At 51.6% G+C, this 14,904-nt stretch overlaps 1 protein-coding gene across 5 annotated transcripts in view; it reads right to left on the bottom strand.

The window, feature by feature from the left end:
- Dlgap4 (DLG associated protein 4) overlaps positions 1–14,904 on the bottom strand; it is a 149,299-nt gene that overhangs the window by 87,076 nt on the left and 47,319 nt on the right. For all 5 annotated transcript variants that reach the window (XM_085697142.2, XM_085697139.2, XM_085697141.2 and 2 more), the window contains exon 2: positions 10,000–10,184. The gene's annotated coding sequence lies outside the window, so the exon portion shown is untranslated. The remainder of the gene's footprint in view (positions 1–9,999; positions 10,185–14,904) is intronic.

The raw sequence follows: 14,904 nt of genomic DNA on the forward strand, positions 1-14,904 counted from the left end.
GCCTAACAGAAGCACCCAGTTAGAAATATCCATGTCATTAGCTTCCCTTGCAGGTAGGATGGCCACACAGTCAAATCTGGAAAAAGTAGATGTGGGCACAAGTCCTCTTGGGAGGGGCTTCCAGGAAGTCTATGGCTTTCTGCTAAGAATGGTAGGCTCAAAACGCAATAGCCTCAGAGAGACATTTTTTTTTTCTGCCTTGAATTCAGACATCCAATACAGAAGTAGAACAGCCACTTTGTAGCCATGAGAATGGAAGACACAAGTCAAGCAAAGAAGAGGCCTGGACCTTTGAATTGCCACAGTGGCCCTGGTCCCTTTCATTCCGCCTTTTCTCCCGTTTCCTTCCTTCCATTCTTTCCAATCTCTTCTGGCATTCTGTACTTCTGGGGATCAAACTTGGCCCAAAATGAGTGCTCTGTTGAATTTTTAGCCTTTGAGCCCGTTGTTGCTGTTGTTTGAACACAGCATCTTCCTACATAGTTTAGAATGGCCTTGACCTTGCTACACAACCCAAGCTGGCCTCAAATTCAGAATGGTTCAGCCTTCACCTCCAAAGTGCTGGTATTATAGGGGTGTGCCTATAATACACCTGGCTCCATCTGGATTCTTATTACAACCTCCTGGGTCTTTATACAAATCCTGTTTGTTTTCTTCTGTTACATATAACAAAATGCAGTTCCCAAGGGATTCAGTATCAGAGAAGGCAAAGTTCAGAGAGGTCACATAATATTTCCACCCAAAGCAAAAGCATTTGTCACTGGCCACTCAGTCTGTGAAGCCCGTGCCCAGGAGCTATCTGGCTGCTGCCACCACTGCCTGTGGTCCTGGCAGTGTAGAAGCCTCTCCTCTAAGCCTTCCTGAGTCTGCTTGTGTTCGGGCTCTAAGTTCCCCTGCTCTCTCCTTTGCATGCCTCATCCCTTCCTGACCTCGTGCAGGGGGTTCCTCCTTCCAAAGCTTACCAGCAGGTGCCAGGCTTCTACTCAGACCCTGACCCATGTAGTGCCTGTTCCCTCCTCTCCAGTCTACAGTCCACTGCTATCAACGACACAGCTTCTTCGCGGATCCTCAGCTCTTGTAGACAGCATCTTGGCTGAGCTTCAACTGCTACCAGAGTGACTGACAGGTCTAGTACTCAAGGCCACCAGAGTCTGGTTCCTGTTTCTCCCCATCTTTTACTCTTGTGACTCTATCTTTGTCCTTTGGCCCTAACCCAATTGCCAGGATACAGAGACACCTTTGACACCTTTGCCTCAAGTGGGTGCTCACCACCAGCAGACTGCCATTCCTATGAGACCTTGCTCCATGCAGGCAGCTTGGGATGGCATTATTTGCTGATGGATTATATGTGGAGCTTCCTGAGGGCAGGAGGCCTGCCCATCTTCCCAGCAGTGTCTGGCAGGAGGCCCAGCATGGCGCTCCACTGGGAGGTGCTGAATGAAGCTCAGACGAGCTGCCTACACCTTCCCACTACCCACTTTCTACTCCAGCCAGCCAGAACTACTCACACTTCCTCAGAGCTTCCTACTGTGACTGCCACTAGGTCTCTCCAGACTAGGCCGCCAGGTAGGCCTAGCCTTTCTCTTCCATTCCTCCTGGCAGAACCAAGTGCTGGGTGTCCCAGACTCAACAGGGAGAAACGAGACACTAGATGGTGTGTGTGTGTGTGTGTGTGTGTGTGTGCGTGTGTGTGTGTGTGTGTTTGCATGCGTACACATGCATGGTGTGGTCACGTGACACCTTCATCTGTTCTTATGCCTGCATTGCTGCAGCTGGGTCCCCTATCTAAGTATGAACCCCCTTAGAACTTCCCACACAGCCACAGCTGCAGGGAACAAGGGAAGCTGCTGGTCTCTCCTGAGTCACTGTCTACAATGACGGTAATGACAAAGAACCATATTTATGGAGCACTCGGCATGCAGCATGTGCCAAGCACCTTCCCATGGCTCTTCACCAGAAAGTCCTACCATTGCCTCATTTTACAGATGAATTAAAAGAAGCTCAGAGAAGTGGTGCCACTCTGGAAGATGGCACAGACAGGAAGTGTCTAGAGCTCTGATCTCTCTAGTCCCAAGACTGCCACCTGCCAAGCTGAGCTGAGCCACACCCAGGTGGCCTGTGGTATGTGACAGAGGGGCCTCTTACTGCCTGCCCTCCTGCTGCCTCTGAGGAGAGGCTGGAAGCCACCACCTCCTGGCCCTCTAGGTGCTCTCTTGGGAGGAGGTTGGGCTGGGCAGACTTACCCTAATCTGCAGCCCCACAGAAGACAAGAGGACCAGAAGTCTCAGAGTGAACAGAAGCCGTCAAGCTTGGGGCTCCAATTCCCCAGCAAGGCTGAAGATTTTCCCAACAGCCTGGGCCAAATTTATCTGCCAATCCCCCAAAGAGCTGGTTCCAGCGTCTGTCTGGAAATGTCAGCCCGTGTGGTTGGAGGAATGCGAGGAGAGCTTTCCCCTAAATAGCAGGAAGCATATGGGAGGCGGATGGCGCCCGACGCCCCAACCTGCCAACTCTCGCTCAAGTGGAGCTAAAAGGGGCCCAGAAGGGTCTGGAATCCCTACCACCTCCCAGGGAGGGGAGCTGGAGACGGAGCCAGCAGCATCGACCGGGCAGAAAGTGGGTCCTGGAGGGCGGTGAGCAGGAGTGTCCGACAGGGACCCGAAGGCTCCTTCCGCCAGCCACAACAATGAGTCACCATTCACGGAACACTGGCCACGTGCATGGGACTTAAATGGTCTCATTCGAACTTTCCAACCAACTGCGAGAGGAACTGCTGCTAACCCTATATCATAGATGAGGAAACTGAGGTTCAGAGCAAGCACATGGAACCTAGGCTGGCAAGGACCGCCCAAGTCCTTAGTAGGGTCACAGTACTCTATAGATTCTTCCAGGTTGCCGTTCAGCTGCTACTAGAATATCTCCAGGGATAGGGAGCTCCCTACCACCCCACTTACTCCATCTGCGAAGAACTCTTTACCTCCTAAAGGTTTTCCTGGCCTAAGTTAGAGTCTCCCTTCCTGTCCAACTTTCAACAGAGATGGGCACCCAGGTTCCTGGAGGCCTCCGACTTTCCCTTCCTGCCTCCCGCCATGCCCTCGCATGCTTGCCCATTTGAGGACCTATCAGCTCCCTCACCTACCTCTGTCTTGACCATGGTGAGGAAGAGAGAAGTCCTAGCCCCCACGAACTTACTGAGGCCAGAGCTCCAATCTCAGCCAACGTCTCTGGTTCCTGTTTCCCTCCTGCTCTCCAGCCAAGCTCTCAGCTAGGGGTCTGTGAACTCTTGGCAGAGCTCAGCTTTGTTATGCTCTTTCTGTCCTTCATTCGGATTCCTAGCAGAGTCTGTGGGCACCGAGGTCCCATTAACTTGAAGCCTTGACCTGAAAGTGTTGGCTGCCACCTTTCCCTCTGGCCAGGCTTTCAGGGGCCAGTCCTCAGTGTCCCAGGTCTTGTCAAGATTGTGGACTTAGTCCGATGATGTAGTTTTCTGGCCCATAGTGGAGGAACAAGGAGTGAGCTACCCATCTTTGAAGGTATGCAAACAGTGGCTAGGCATTCTGGAAGACGAGTTCTGATAGTGATAAACACAGGCTCCCTTGACAGGCCTTTAGGTCCCTGGTCAACTTTTCCACATGGGGTCTTGACCCAATTCCTGCAGACTGAGCTCCCAGCTTAAGGCAGAAAACCCACCGACACACCCCTCTCCCACAGTATCCTTCTGAGGGGCACTATGGTCTCTCCAGCATCAAACGCAAACACCTACTCTGTCATTCAAGGCCCCTGTGGTCTGGGCCTGAAGCCCAGACCTTTCTTATTTGAAGGTTGTGCACCCACCAATGTCCCTGGATCCCCTGGATCTCTGGCATGTGGTTATGTTCTTCCATCACTGCTGGCGCCTTGACCCTGGCATCACCTCTTCTAGGAAGCCTTCCTTGCTTCCAGGCTGGTTCTTGTGTTTCCCCTGCCCTCTGTGAACATTCTCTTAATTCCTCCTGATTCTATATACATCTTCTGTGGGCTCCCTTCTCTTCCTCCAAACCTGCTGATCCTCGAGGCCAGGATTGCTACTTTTTGAGGGAGACATCTCCTGAATGACACTGGAGCCTCAAAGGTTCCCACATTCTGACTCACAGTGTAAGGCTGCTCCAATGGGCTCTGACACTGCGGTCTGACTCAGGACCCTAGGGGAAGTTGCCCTTCTTTCTTCTGATTATTACAAAAAATCACACATCGGGCTAGGAGCAGTAGTGCACACCTGTAATCCCAACACTTAGGAAGCTGAGACAGGTGCTGGTCATGGTAGCACAGACTTTAATCTCAGCACACGGCAGGACGAGTCAGTGGATCTCCAAGAGTATGAGGCCAGTCTGGTCATAGAATGAATTCCAATACAGCTAGGTCTATGTAAAGAAACCCTGCCTCAAAATGAATGAATGATAAATGAAGAAGGAGAAGGAGGAGGAGGAAGAGAAGGAGGAAGAGGAGGAGGAGAAGAAGGAGAAGGAGAAAGAGAAGGAGGAAAACAAGAAAAATCAGTCTGGTCTACCCAGTGAGACCCTACCTAGGGAAAAAAACCCCTCAAATCAACAATAAAGTCACATATCTTGGGAAATTCAGTTATTATAAATGGATAAACATGTAAGGTATAACCACATGTGGCTACCACAGGTCACAGTCGAAGGTGAGCATCTGCCCACTCTATTCCTAGGGGGCAGTGCATAGGTCTAGGTGGCCAATCAGAGCACTTAGCACCCCTAACAACAGCAACTGGTTGAGGGATGGGCACATCCCAGAAGCTGACCAATCCACGTCATGACTTGGTTCTGGGAATTAAGGTTGAACTGCCTGAGAAGAATTCACACTCACTCCTCCAGACACATCTCTGTGAGAGCTGGAGAAGCACGGAGGAGCCACCGCTAAACAGTCAAGTCCTGGTGACACCGAGCCCCTGGATCCAGAAGAGCCTGAATTTCACAGTTACAATCCCCCATCTCCACCCTGGTCACAAGCTGGCAGAGGTTTTCTGTCACTTGTACTAAAAAGCTCCTGATGAAATGAGTAAAAACTAAATTAGAGCCCACCCTCACTCCACCTTAGAGAACATCACTATGAATGGTTTGATGACTGTCCTTCCTGATCCAGATATGTTTCTTATTGGGAGATTGAATACATACATTTTTCTATAAGAATGGGGAAAAAAATCAGTGGCTATCTAAGTAGGTACCCTGTTCCTCCCACCTTGGTCCTAGCCCCCAGAAAAGACTTGATCTCCAGGGATCCTGCAACAATGTATCATTTTTATTTTTTTCTTCAGGACAGTGCCTCACTATGTAGCTCTGGCTGTTCTGGAACTCACTTTGTAGATCAGGCTGGCCTCAAACTCAGATCAGTGTATCACTTTCTTTTAAAACTACATTTATTTACTTGTGTGGGTGAGTTCTGTGTGTGTGCGTGCGTGCGTGCGTGCGCGCGCGTGTGTGTGTGTGTGTGTGTGTGTGTGTGTGTGGTGTGGAGGTCTGAACTCAGGTCGTCAGGGTTGCTGAAAAATGCCTTCACTCACTTAGCCATCTTGACAGCCCTCATACTTACGCACCTTACCCACCTGCTTGTTTTTTAATCTATTTTTCCCTCCAGTGCGTCACGGACAGGTTTCCATGTCAACAAGGACAGATCTACGGTGCTGTCTCCACAGTACAGAGAATGCTGTCGGCTGCTGGACGGAATTTGTTTAACCATCTCTCACAGACAGATAATTGGGTAGTTTCTAATTTATGGTCACCATCAAGGGAGGTGTGGTGGGACTGAGGGTGCTTGTGAAATAAATGCCTATGCTTGCATGTGTTAAATCATTCATGACGGAGAATCCGCGCCTCTAAAAGTTTGCCTTCCTGAGTTGGAGTTTCTCTGCTTGAGATTTAAGGTTCTGGGCATCTAGAAAGCACTGCCTGTCTTCCCAGACAAGTTTAGTGGCAGCTCCAGGGCCAACATGTCTCTAACAGCAGCCTCTCTGGGGACAGTATTCACTGGGGAGGCAAGTTAGTAGGTCAAGGGGAGTGGACAAGGTTTGGGGTGAGAGTGTTACTGATCTGGGCTTTGGCTGGTCCTGTGCACAGAGCTATGCTCTCCTCATGTCTGTGACCAAGGAAGAGGCTGGCAGGTGTGACGGGTACACAGCGGCCATGGCAGTGAACACCTGCAATACCACCCTGTCCAGATCTCACACTCTGATGTTCTCCATCTTTGCCACAGAAGGCAAGTGACTCGCCCAAGGTCATACAGCCAAGAAGGAATAGAAATGCGGCACAGCCCGATCTGATTTCCCAGTCCCTCAGGCCCGCATGCACCAGGGGAAGCACGGGGAACAGCTTCTAGAAACGAGCAAACCTGATGAAAATGGCCTCGTGTTACCCATGCTGGCTTATAACCTCTTTTTTTTTTTTTAAAAAAAAAAAAAAACAAAAAAAACCCTCCATCACACACTATGAAGTTCTTTTGGCAACAGTAAATTTAGATCCGGCCCCATTTCTGACCGCTGCAGCAGGCGCCACTGTACAGCTGCAGTAGGCAGATTTAACCAGTCCCCTGGTGATGGACAAGTGGCTTGTTCCCAATTGCCCTGCTACTACCAACACTACCCAGGGTGCCCCAGCAAGGCTGAGTTGTGTCCTGTAAGGCAGTCCCATGTCACGGTGTGGCCCTGCATGATTAATCTACTTCACTGCACTGGTCCTGTCCCCTCTCACTCTACTTATGTGGGTAGTTGCGTAACACCAAGCCATCCCCAAGCCTGGGTGCTCTGGGAGGGGGTACTGGTGATTGCAACTGTTCTCAATAAACCTCCTTGGACTGTATGGGTGTGTCTGTGGCTGGTGCCCAGACAGCAGAGTGGGCTGCCAGCTTCAGGCCTTGGAGAGTCTTCTGCATGCCATGTTCTAGGACTATCCCCAGCAAAAGCTGGACCTCTTGCCTGGCCTTTGCGTGTCATTCTAGCTACATGCAGCTCAAACTCTTCAGGGGTCCTCAGCACTGGGTCCAGCTTGCTTCCATAAAGAGTTCCCAGGAGTGGGGTGGCTTAGACACTAACCAGCATAGCCCTCAGAGTCTCAAGCTAGTCACTTCACTCAAGACTTCAGACTCTTCGTCTGCCCAGCAGGGCAACAATGCTATTTCTATAGGGTTGTTCAGAGCTGGACAAAGTAATAGGTTCAGGACATAGTAGCCTGCAGGCAATGAGTTTAGAGAATGGGTCTGAACCTGCCTCCTCGGAATGATCTCTTTTTACCTAAAATGAACTTGACTCTTCCTCAGCCCCTTCCCAGCTATCCCTGAGGATGTCTTGCTCCTATCTGGAGCATTTGTTAAATGACCAAATGCCTGTCATTGGCCCTTGTCAGGGTCCTCGTCTTCCAGTTGCCCATGATCATACATACCTGTCTAGCTGCCCAAACCTCAAACATGCAAGAGACACAAACACAGCAGAGACAAACAGAGGCCCCCAACCCTCTGGGGTAGCTTCTGACTCCGCATCCTTGCTCTGGAGGCCTGAGTCACCTGTCTGGCCCTAGGAATATGTCAAGTAGCTTTCCCTTGGAAGCCTCCTCACGCCCCTTTCCTACAATGGGTAAAATGAGAAAATCTGTGCAGATCTAAGATAAAACAGTTCAGTGCTAGGCGGAGGTGTAGCTTGGTGGTGGAGCCCCTACCTAGCAGGTACCAGCTCCTAGATTCCATCACAGTAAGATTAAATAAATAAACCAGGTGTGATGGTACCTGTCTGTAATCCCAGACCCTGGGAGGCAGAGGCAGGTGGATCTCTATGAGTTCAAGGCCAGCCTGATCTACACAGTGAGTTCCAGGTCAGTCAGGATTACACAGAAAAACCCTGTCTGAAATAATTAAAACAATACATACATAAATAAATAACATTTTTAAAAAAAACAGAGGAAAATCTTAGCAAGGGGCCTGGTACTTAATTAAGTGTCACTAAATGATGGCTGCTATCACTAGAGCTTGCAGGGTTTTTTGGCACTTCACTGTGACATACACTGCTACAAGGAAGGCACGCAGGACAAAAGGTTGAGTATGGTAAGTGACCGCAGGCCAAGGCTCTGCCACCCCCAGGCCCACAGTCAGAGCTCTGCTGCCCTCCAAGCCCCTTGTGCCCTCCAGCTCACAGGTCCGCTTTGACACAGACAGTGGATCTCTTCCCAGACTTCCATGGTACTGTTACTCCTGTCAGTAAGCGGACAAGACTCAATCAATCCATTGATCAGTGTTTGGCTGGTTCCCTGACCTCGATTCCCTGGGGACCTTGTCCTCCCAGCCGCCTCTGCCCAAGCACAGCGGTTCCCTGATGGCTTCCCAGTTCCTTAAATAACCAGCTTGTTAGCAAAATCGCAGCAGTAACACCTCCCTCGCGCCACCCCAGCCTCCATCTTTCCACGTGATGCTGACGGCTGCTCCCTCTGAGTGCCAAGGAATCCCTTCTCCGTCACTGGGCCACACACAAGGGGACTGTGAGCAACGGCAGCTGTACCTCCCGAATCTGCCCTGGGGCGGAGGAGGCCCTGGAGCAGCGCTCATCAGAGCTAAGGCCTCTGTGAGCTGATGGGGAGTTGAGCGGAGATGCCAAAGAGTGCCAGGTATTCACCACAATGCCAGGCACCTAGTGAGTGTTCAAGAAGTACCTACTGCCTCACAGGCTGGCCCCGCCCCGCAACACACACTGTCCTCAGGGGGACCCGGGCCGGCCTTGGGCAAACCCTGCACGTTTGCCACAGCCCTGTCTGCTCTCAGACCACGATGTCCTCCACACTTCTGTGGTGACAGTTTCCCAGCCAAATGCAACAGCTGTCTCTGGTTGGTACAACAGACCAGGCCCAGGCCAGGGGAACCGAGCTGGGGTGGGGGCACTAATTAATGGGGCCCCTTTCACAGTTATTAGCAATAAGGCTGGCACCGCACAAATGTGCAGCGTCTGGTTCTCAAAGACACACTTCTATATCCATTATTGACACTGAACTTCACGGGTTTTTATATTATCCTCGATATTTGCATATTATGCATATTTACCAGTCTTTCCCCTTCTCATAACCATCTCATCAAGAAAGCTGGCAGCTGCTGGCAGATGGGAGAGTTGGACGCACAGGGGCTGGGACCGTGGGGAGGGGCCACTGTAGCAGCTTTCTGGGACTCCAGAAGATTGATGGGTTCCTGGGTCATGCTGGTGTCTGGTGAGAAAGATCATGAGGGGTTCCCTCTTCCCTCACTCCCTTCCTTGATCCTAGCCCCTGGGTAGCAGAATTCACTTCAATCCAGGGTTCCATACTGTAGGCTGAATGGCTGGGGATCCTTGGGTTTCCTCACTTGTGAACTGGACTTATGCCAGCAGAATTCTGGCGGGAGTAGGACTGGGGGTCAAGGGAACGTGTTCAAACTTCAAGAAGAGAAATGAGCAGGTACTGTGGTTAGCATCATGTGGGGCTGAGGTAGCTGTCCCTGCTCTGTGGGAAGGAGGACAGAGGAACCAGGCTTGGAGAAGACAGTGTGGGTGGGGAGGGACAGTCAGAGACAGGGCTGGACCCAGAACCTCACTGTGAGTTTAGCCAGGTGGAGCTGGAGCAGGAGGAGTGCCTCTTTGTTGAGCAATGGTCTGCAGTGAGGCTCCCTGCTCCCCTCCCTCTCCTGAACCTGTGCTGAGCAGCTGCACCCAGGGGTACGGCATGTGAAATGTGTGGAGCTTGCTGTCCATCCTTAGCAAGGCTCTCCCTCACTGAGGCAGTGCCCTGGAAAATGGGCATCCTCACCATGCCCACCTCCAGAGTTGTCAGGAGGATGGATACACCCAGCTGGTTAAACTGTAAGTTGTGCCTAGACAGGGAAGCTCTTGTGGAGGTCCCTCTGCCAGCTCGTGGGTGCTGGCAGTGGGAGGGCTGGGCATTTCCCAACAGTGGCAAACACCATGGTGGGTGAGGTGCCCAGGGCTGTGGCTGTACTTACCGACCAGGGAGCTACGTGCACAGGAAAAAGGGTAACCGGCAAGTATGCTGCAGATGCCACCTCAGAAGTGGGCGTGGAACTGAGGACTGCCACACACATCCCTCCAGCACTCCATCAGAGGCATGAGTTGGACCCTGGTCACACAGGGGGACCACCGGGCTCCAGGCAGAGGGCGGCACCAGTGCCTGCGGGACACAGGAGGAATACTGATTAGCCAGAAATGAGTGCTGCACCTTGACACCTTCAGTCCAGCCCTTGGGAAGGGGCAAGTCGGCACAGTTGTCATAGAAACCCAAGTGTTTGTGTAACACTGTATTTTCCAGAGAACCCTGGCACCCCAGCTCATGGGAGGCCCACGTTGTTTTTAGAGGTAGATTTGCATGTCATGCATATTTACAATGCCTTTCCCACCGCCCACAGAATCCCTGCAGCAGCCAGCAGTGGGGAAGCTACTTTCCCAAGTCCTTCCTCAGCTTGCTCCTCCCTCTTGCCCCTCCCCGCTTTCCTACCTCATGAGGGAAGTTAGGATAGGGTCCAAAGTCACACTACTGTGAGTTCAAATCTCAGTTTGGTCCCTCACTCATTGAGGGGGCAGTGGACAGGTGGTTTTCTCTTTTTGAGCCTCAGTTTCTCTTTTTATTAAGAATATTCTTCTGAGAGCTGCTGGGAGGTCTCAGAAAATAATACAGGCAGGATGCTGGCACAAGTTACCTCCTTGGGAAAGACCCTGGGAGATGCTATTCTCCTGTTCCACCAGCCTGAGTGACTCCCTGAGAGATGGGGGGATGCCAGGCATCTCCACCCTGCTTGCCTAGGCAGGCGTCTGTTCCCCTAACCACTCTCCACCTGGATGTGTGTTAATGGGAAACTCCAATGCACACCTATCCAGGAGGCAGCTAGCTGACCCTGAGGCCTCAGACGATGCCCCTCTGTCCTCCCATTCTACAGGTCACAAAACCGAGACTAAGAGACCAAGAGAACATTGACTTGAGGGCCAGATCTGAGCAGCTAGACTGGGGTTTGGACTCAGTCCCTCTACCAAGTCCTGGGAGAAGACACAGGGACCAGTTCATTACGGGAAGAACCAGGAAGGGGCAACTGACGTTGGGATGTTCATCATCTGCCTGTCCCCAGGCTCAAGGATACCCTCTCAATCTCCCCTCATGGTCTGCCCAGAAATGGCACCTCCCACACATCAGTTCCCACACTCTCTCATGTCCAACTGACTTCACTTCCTCCTTTCCAAAGTAGGAAACTGAGGCACACAGCATGGCAGGATAGGTGGGAGAGTCCTGAGGGGGTGTCTCCAAATCTCCTCAGAGCCCTGACACTCCTTTGATAAGGTGCATACACTGGTCACCAATGAGACCAGGACGGCACTCTCTAACTCAGACTTCTGGTTCTAGGACAACAAAACCCATCTCCCTGAGGAAGAACATTCCCAGCCAAGAAAAAGCAGGCAGGACCAGCAAGGGTTTGGGGAGCTGGAAAGGAGACATGGGACTTAAGAACATTCTCAATGAGAGGACAAAAGCTCAGAAGTATGCAATGGAAGACCTCCTGGTGCATTGTGGGGTGTGAAAATCCAAGGCGCACTCAATGCTACAGCTGGGGAAGAAGCCATTCCCACCAAGCTATCACTTGGAGCCAAATCCTCCCAGCATTACAGCTGACGGCAGAAGTAACAGCAGAGACCACCATGACCTGGAGGTCTCTAAGCTCCCTTGGAGCTCCCAAGTTTGCCTGCTGAGGAAAGGCTAAAAGTTCCCCCATTTCCCCTTTTCTATGATGGGTAACAGGCCCTAGGCCCCTGCTGTCCGGGACACTGTTTAAGTCTTGGATGATCTACATAGAGGCGAAGATAAAAAAGTTCCATACAACAGGTGTCACACTGCCCAGGACCACCGATGTAGGCTGCTACAGGTGTCTTTGGCTTTGTAGAAACGGAAAGCAGGAGAAAGTCTGGTCTTGGCTGCTGAGAGCCCTGGCGAGGATGAACTGAGAGGAGGAAGCACTTTCTAGGGCAATGGAGAGGTTCTGAAATGGATCATGGCGATGGAGACACAGCTCTATGTATGAGCTAAAAGCCGTCTAACAGGACACTTTCAATTAGTGAAACACGCCACGTGAGTTACAGCTCAGTAGCTGTTAAAACCGCTCAGTCCTTTGGGAAAAAAACCAAACAGACAAACAAACAAAAAACCCAGAATTTTGTGGTCATCCATAATCTGAGAGCCTGTGGCCTCCTTGGGTTTCCACCGGGAAAACCCACAAATGTGCTTTCCTAGAAAGCCCTCTATCCCAGAGGTCTGTGTGCTTCTGGGAAGCCACCAGACGTCTGACTGGTTGGGCTCCCGCTGGCCCCAGGACCTCTTGGGATACTCCTTTCCAGCTGAACACACTGTCCCCAGGCTCCATGTCTAGCATCATAGAAGCTGCTGCTCCTTCAGACTGGGATGACACCAGAGTGAAGCAAGCTCACTTCACCCACTAGCACCAGCACTCAGCATGGCACTTGACACCTGGTAGGACCTTGCTAATTGAAATACTAAACCAGAATTACAAAGCCTAGTGTGCACACTTGGTTCTAGGGTGGGGCTCCATTCCCTTCTTAACCATGTGGTCCTGAGAAGGCCACATAAGTCTCAGTTCTGACACGTGGAGTGAGCCAGGGATTAGCAGGAATAAAAGAGGTGAGAAGTTCTTCATGACGCATTTCTCACACAGAACCCTGTCTCCCCAGAACCCCGTCTTTCCAGCCACCAATGCCCAAGTTCCGGTGTCACTCTTGACATCTCTCCCTTCCCACGTTCAGGCTGAGATGCCGCAGGGGATGCACCTGCACTTCAGCCACTGCCATGCACCGAGTCACCCCAGCTCCTGCCTGGATTGTACATATTGGCTTTGAGCTCCTTATTTTTTTACTTTTGGCTTCCAGCACAGAAGCCAGAGCTGCCAGATTGGAATTCGAGTCAAATCTTACCCCTCCTCAGCTCTAAAACCTCAGGGGCATCTTCACCTCAAGTACAAGCTGACAACCCTTCAACCACCACAGGCAGCCCTATCAGCTCCGTTCCAGCCTTCCCTCCCCACTTGCCTCCTCTGTTCCAGATCCACTGACCTTCACGCTCTTCTTTAGCCTTCACTTGCCTCAGGGCCTTTGCTTGTGCTCTTCCTTTTCCCAGCACACTGGTGGCCCAGATGTCCCCAAGTCTTATTCTCTCACTTCCTTCACAACCCTTCTGGCACTGACTGCTTGAGCAAGGGAGTGAGCCAGGCCTCCATGCACACTGCAGGCAGTAGAGTCCCACAGAGATCATTTTTAACCAAAGATCAGAGGCTCAGCGTAAAACTCCAGCCTCTCAGTTATAAAGATGAGTTGACCCTGGGCAAGCTTCTTCAAATTTGTATTTTGTTTTGACACAAGGTCTCACTGTGGAACTCTGATTGGCCTGGAACTTGCCACGTAGAACAGGTTGGCCTTGAACTAGATCTGCTTGCTTCTGCAACCCTAGTGTTCAGCTTAAAGGTGTGGCCTGCCCAGTCTTCTTAACTTCTCTGTGCCCCATTGCTGATATCTAAGGTGGGGGTGGTTTGAAGTCGCCCCTCAGGCAGCAGCTGGGAGGCTCAGGGGAATACAAGATGCTGCTTCTCCCTGACCATTCCACTGAAAATTCCTAGTGCCCAAGCTTGTGGCTCACCATTCTCTGCAGTGTCATTACCACACAGGACCTCCCACGAGATGTGCCACCCTCATCCCAAGTCAGAGTTCTGTCCGTTCCCTGGGTCACAGACACAGCAGCTGGCACTGGAGCTGACCAACAAAGGTACCATTTAGGATTTACTGACCCATTGATGAGCTCCGTATTTCCCCTGCTTCCCTCGCCCCTCAGAGGTCCTAGGACAACTGTGGGCCACCCTGTGCCCACCTCACACCCTATGCGAATAAAGCCCTATCTGGGACAACCTTCCCCAGACCCTAACCTCCTCTGCCATCCTCTAACCTGGTCACCTTCCTAGGCTACCACCAAGTGATCAGGAGCTCTCTGTCCCTTCTTGTCATCTCCCATCTTCTACATAAAACAACCCTGTCCCTATCTTGAAGACTCCTGCACATCTTTCAAGTGATCCCGACCCCTAGAGCCATCTTGCTGGACCACCATATCTGCTCCAAGCACTGTTACTCTTGTGGCCCCGCTGCCTCCCTAAATCCACATCTGTAAAAGGATCCTCCCAAGACATGAGTGGCATGGGGCTCCTGCCACAGTCAACAGGTGGAGTCCTCAGCAGCTCCGAGTCACAGGGAGTAGGGCCTTCCCACAGGATTCGGTCAGGCCACCTCCAAACTGGCAGCCTTGCCATCTCATGTAGTTTCAAAAGTGTTTGTTGTCCAAAACCTCAATTTACAAAATGGATTTATACAGGCAATTTTAGTTCAGTAACCTTAAAATGGGAACATGGTTTCTTTTCTTTGTTTTGTTGTTGATTTTCAACACAGGGTTTCTCTGTGTAGCACTGGTGCCTGTCCTGGAACTCGCTCTGTAGACCAGGCTGGCCTCAAACTTAGAGATTCACCTGCCTCTGCCTCCTAAGTGTTGGGATTAAAGGAACGCACCTCCACTGCCTGGGAAAGTGGTTTCTAAAAACAGCACTGATGGCCCCTCCTGACCCAGGTTCCCCTCTGCCAGCCTGTCCAAGAGGCTTCCTCTGTCCCAGGCCCCTTCGCTCAGTACCAAGGCAGTGGCCTGCTGGCCTACTCAGTGACAGGCACACCAACCTCCCTCCTCCTCCCCACAAGCACTAGGCTCCTCAGCCTGTTCCACAAAGCCCCTCTCCTAGCTGCCTCCTAGCCTTGCCTCAGACTCCTCAGGATATATCCGTATACTCAAACAGGCCCAGGCCCCA

Source organism: Myodes glareolus, chromosome 10 (genome assembly GCF_982192425.1).
Source record: "Myodes glareolus chromosome 10, mMyoGla1.1, whole genome shotgun sequence".
Classification (NCBI taxonomy): Eukaryota; Metazoa; Chordata; class Mammalia; order Rodentia; family Cricetidae; genus Myodes; species Myodes glareolus.